Source organism: Trachemys scripta, chromosome 13 (assembly GCF_013100865.1).
Source record: "Trachemys scripta elegans isolate TJP31775 chromosome 13, CAS_Tse_1.0, whole genome shotgun sequence".
Lineage (NCBI taxonomy): Eukaryota > Metazoa > Chordata > Testudines > Emydidae > Trachemys > Trachemys scripta.
In genome coordinates, this window is record NC_048310.1 from 7,354,650 (window position 1) to 7,359,866 (window position 5,217).

The 5,217-nt window shown below is 48.5% G+C and overlaps 1 protein-coding gene across 4 annotated transcripts in view; it reads left to right on the top strand.

Annotated features, from left to right (window-relative positions):
- Positions 1–4,945: 4,945 nt before the first annotated feature.
- KIAA0513 (KIAA0513 ortholog) overlaps positions 4,946–5,217 on the top strand; it is an 82,946-nt gene continuing 82,674 nt past the window's right edge. For 3 of the 4 annotated variants that reach the window (XM_034788102.1, XM_034788109.1, XM_034788110.1), the window contains exon 1: positions 4,946–5,032. The gene's annotated coding sequence lies outside the window, so the exon portion shown is untranslated. The remainder of the gene's footprint in view (positions 5,033–5,217) is intronic. The other variant, XM_034788104.1, reaches the window with a different exon arrangement.

Genomic DNA, 5,217 nt, shown 5'->3' on the forward strand with positions numbered 1-5,217 from the left:
AAACACACCCTTTCCTAGTGACTCAGCGTGACCTTTCAATCTGAACCTTTCCCCTTAATACCCTAGTTATGCACAAAACTTTCTCTTGCATCAGCCTGTTTACCTGCCTCAGGTAATTTACCCAACCCCACTTCCTAAGGTATTAGGGCTACTTTGCAATGTCTTCATCTTTGTCTCTCTCAGGCTCATTTAATCCTTGATGTAGGAACAAATCTCTGTTCTTTAGAGCTGTGCTGCTCGGCTCCCTTCCTGCTGGTGCGAATTTAAAACAAATTAGTGGGGGACTGAGGACAAGTGAAGCTCTAGAGTGCTGGCATGGTTGAGAGGCTTGATTTAAGGGCCTAGGAAACCACTTGAATGAATGACAGAGGCTACGTCTACACTACCCGCCTGAATCGGTGGGTAGAAATCGATCTCTCGGGGATCGAATTATCGCGTCTCGTCAGGACGCGACATTCGATCCCCGAATCGACACTTGTACTCCACCAGCGGAGGTAGGAGTAAGCGCCGTCGATGGGGGAGCTGCGGAGGTCGATTTGCCACCGTCCCCACGGGGTAAGTCAGCTCCGATACGTCGAATTCAGCTACGCTATTCGCGTAGCTGAATTTGCGTATCTTAAATCGATTTCCCCCTTTCCCCCCGTAGTGAGGATGTAGCCTGAGATTTAATTTTCTGTGGTTATGGAGGGAGAGATCTTTGTCATTATTTCTATATATTTCTGAGGGTCCCTGTTGTTTCCTTTGGGGGCAAGAACAGAAGCGACTAGTCTCCTAAGAGTCTAGTTCCAAGGGCTCAAGCCCAGATAACACATTCGTTCCCCACAGGCATCGTATCTTGGATCATATTGTTTTAGTCGTGGGCAGACGTGCCAAGTTGGTCCTGTTTCCTATCACACATCACGTGGCAGCTGAATGTAAACATTAAATCCATAATGCTGTTCTCCCCCCCACACACACACACACTGGAAAATGCTGCAATGTGTATGTGCCACGTAGATGGAAAAGATTTGTGCAATGCATTATTTGTTAGGAGCTGGTCCTGCACAGAATAAATGAGAGAGCAAGCACCTGCCCTGAAGAGCTTATGGTGTAAAAGACAGACGCAGAGAGACCCGGGGAAGGTGGTTGACTTACAATTTAGAAAGGCAGTGCAGTCAATGGATAGCTGGCTGCGGGCTCTGGAGATGTGGATCCAATTCCTGTTCTCTCAATGACCTGCTGTAAAACCTTGAGCAAGAAAGGTGCTTCATCTCTGTGCCTCAGTTTCCCCTCACCCTTTGTCTCCTCTAGTTAGATTATAAGCGCCCCTGGGCAGGGAGTGTTTCTTATACCATAAGAACCCCACTTTATGAACTAATTGCAGAGTGAGGAGTTCATACCATTACCATTGAATATCTCAGAATGACAGTAGTTGCGGTGCATATGTTGCACTGCATCGCTTTCTTCTTGTCCTTCCTTCAACCCACTGCAAAGTGAGTTCCAATGCAGTGCAAGCATTGGAATGTGGAGAGATGTCGACTTGTTCTTCATGCACATCACTTTTGTTAGGTGATCTCTCCTTCCCCTCTGGAAAAACGGTTCACTTACCTGTTTGCGTGTAAAATTGAAGTTCTACTGTATCTATTTGTAGAATCCATTGGTGTCAACTGGCAAAGAGCTTGAGGTTCTTTACAAACAATGCCTGTCTCAGACCTGACAAACTCACTACAACTAATGCACTGTTTTTGTGGTATTCATCCATGAAGGGTAGCATGCGAGGTCACTACTGAAAGCTTGTAACTTATCAATACTCATAATCATTGTGAGGTGTGTATGGGTAATATTTAAGGAATAATGTAACTAAATTGAAAATTATGCCTTATGGCTTCAAGTTATCAGGGAATTGTATGTGTGGATGCTGACCCATTGTATGTCTCTGTGCCAGCCCCTCCCTGGCTAGCCAATGATGTAATCTCTTGCTCAGTTGTCCACCTTTGCACCCATCCAAAACAGTCAATGAAAAACCAGCAAAGACAAACTATAAATGTTGAAACCATTTGGAAGTGGAACGGAGAGAGAGGACATCGAGGGGAGCGCCAGGTCCATGAATAAAGACACGAGACTGATTCAGTATATCACAGCATGAAGAAAGACACTCTGCATCCATTCACTGAGGAGGTACCTGGATGAGGGGGTTGCTCCATGGAAGACTGGTGTCCTGGCTCCTTGGGGTTACCAAGTGCTGCAAAAGACCAAATTTTGGGGGTGAGAATCTACTTTATTAGCTCAGAAAGGTAACTATTATTAAGTGTAGGCTCTAATTTGCATTTAATTACTTTGTTTGGAATGTAACCATTTGTTTCCGTCACTCACGCTTGTTCTGATTTGAATCTCTGCTCTTAAATAAATTTCATTTTGTTTTACGATCATTGAACTCGGGCGCTGTGTGCGATGCAGGGCTAAGGTAAAACTGGTAAACTATGGGACACTGCTCCTTTGGGAACAAGAGGATGTGGGATTTCAGTGGGTATCCAGTGATCAGGAGTTGGATACCACAGCGGGATTCTTTTTGAAGGGACTTGGGAGCTGGGGTGCATCTATTGTCAACCTGCCAGGCAGGGATGGCATAGCCCAGAGGCCAGTGTTGGGAGAGGTGGATGGGCTGGTTGAATTAGGGAACTAACACTCAGCTGGCACAGCCTGGCCTCCCTCGTGTTGAAGACAGGTGGTAACAAGGTGACTCACACTTCTGGGTATTCCAAGAAGTGTCACACCTGGGTTAGCGTTTGGGTTGGTACACAGGCCAGTTACTGGGGAGGATTTTTTTTTTTTTAATGCCGTGGGTGGGGTAGTAGTCACCAATTCTTGGGCAATTCCATTTTACAGCTTTCCATTTCACGGCCAGAAAATGAGTGTCACACTCTGAGCAGCAGGATGGAATTACAGTATTATAGACAAAGACTTAATCTAATCCTTCCTGCATATGCAATATATTTATTATTGCACTCCTAAAATACAGAGAACACTGTGCGGTAGAGACCTTAAGTGAGACTAATGTGCCTAGGGCTGTATGCTGAATTGCTTCATCGCCATTTCTGCTGGCTTTTAAGTGTCAAAACCCACATTTGTAAATCAAAACAGGAGGTGTGAGAAATCTGCCTTTAGCTCTCTCTACAAACTGCCAATGTAGAGGATTCAGAAAATGGGGCAGGTTGAGCACTGCTGTACATATCTTTTGCAGACTTTACCAATTTCAAGGAGAAATTATATAATCAAATGCATCCAGAGAGCAAGCTGACTAAACCAGAATAGCTTTCACGGGAGTAAAATTGAACTAACATATCATGCTATTTTCAATACTTAAATGGACATTGGAAGGGAATTTAGCTCTAAAATATAGCTGACATAAGAGCTCTTGCAAAATCTAATTACCAAAAATGTTTCCATTAAATATTTTTTGGGGGTTTGGATTTAAACATTCCCCAGGTGTGCTTGCAACCCAAACATTACACTGAGCTATTAGTGCATGAAACCCAGAAGGTGAAACTGACTAAAAAGAAGAGCTGAAACTGACATCTATTTTTAGTGTCCAAGATGAATGCGGTACAAAGAGTACTGCCCCACCCCCAGTATCAATGGTAAATTAGCTATTTATTTATAGTGTGCCCTATAGGCATGCATCCTGCTCTACCAAAAAAGAAAAAAAGTGCCAACTTTGCAATCTACACACAAAATTGTTTCAATAAAAATCTAATCATCTCAGGTATTTTATTAATGATGGGTAAGGAACTTTAGTTCTATGCTTTTTAATCAGCCAGCGATTCCTTAATTACAATCGTGCACATTTAGAAAAAAGTTTGCTACGGTGGGAAGAAATAATTCTAGGGACTGCATCTGAGATCTGCTAATGAACAAGCTATCAGGTTGAACTCTCAGAATGCTCTCTCTAAGCACTGGGACCAACTCGAAAGGCTTGGTTGTGTTTGGGAAAAGCAAGAAGCATTTTTCTGAACAGAATCAGCTAAAGGAATCCTTAATAAATTAAATAAAGCTCAGAACAACAGGTCCTAGTTTTCCAGTGCCAATGCCCTTTTCTTATCTCACTTTAAAAGCTACGCTGAGGTGTACTGAATTACAGAAAAGAGGAGGTAGTGCTGGCATGTTGATCTTACTTCACTTGAATCCAGATTTTTCAATAAACCAGTGAAGCTAAACTCTATAACTGAGCAGGGTAAGGCCTGTAACATGCAGCACAGGCCCAAACCAGTGAGGCAGGGGAAGGGGGTGTGGATAAAGCTGCAGCAGAGAGCTGAGGGGGGAGACCAGCGTTTGTAATCAGTGTGGGTCTGATGTGGGGGCAGACAGGGAGCGAGGGAAGAAGCAGGGAACTCCTGTAGTGTCGGGGCAGTAGGGGAGCCCCTGGGGTGCTGCTGAGATGGGGGTATGTGGGGAGCCTTGGGGTGTGGCAGGGCTGAGATTAGGATGACCAGCTGTCCCAATTTTATAGGGACAGTCCCCATATTTGGGGCTTTTTCTTAGATAGGCTCCTAATACCGCCCCAGCCGGACCGCATTTTTCACACTTACTGTCTGGTCACCTTAGCTGAGATGGGGACGGGGGCAACCTGTGGGGCACTGAGATGGGCATGGGAGGAGCTGAGACTGGGGTGGGGGGAGACCCTGCGGCGCTGCGATGGGGGGGAGCCCGTGGGGCGGAGATGAGGGCGGGGGGAGCTCCTGGGGTGGGGCAGGGTAGGGCTGGGATGGGGGGAGCCCGCGGGGCGGGGCTGAGATGGGGGCGGGGGGAAGCCGTGGGGCAGAGCTGGGTTGGGGGGGCGGCCCTGAGCGAGCGGCTGCTGCCGGCCGGCGGCAGGCGAGGGGAGCAGAAGCCCCGCCCCTCTTGGCGGAGCCCCGCCCCCAAGCCGAGCGCGGCTCCCTCCCCGCCCCGCCCCGCCCCTCTCACGTGGCGGCAGGTTCGCTGCCCGCGGCTCGGAGTCTGCGCGGTGCTGGCGCTGCGAGCGGGGCGCGGAGGCCGGGCCCAGGCAGCTGCACGGGTGAGCGGGGGGCGGCAGGGACCGCGGGGGCGCTGTGCACGGGGGGGGAGCCTGGGGGGTGTTGTGCATGGCGCGGGGGTGGGGAGCAGCCCGGGGGAGCTGTGCACGGCGCGGGGGAGTACGGGGGGAGCCTGGGGGCGAACTGTGCACGGGGGGGCGTTGTGGGTGGGGGGAGCTGTGCACAG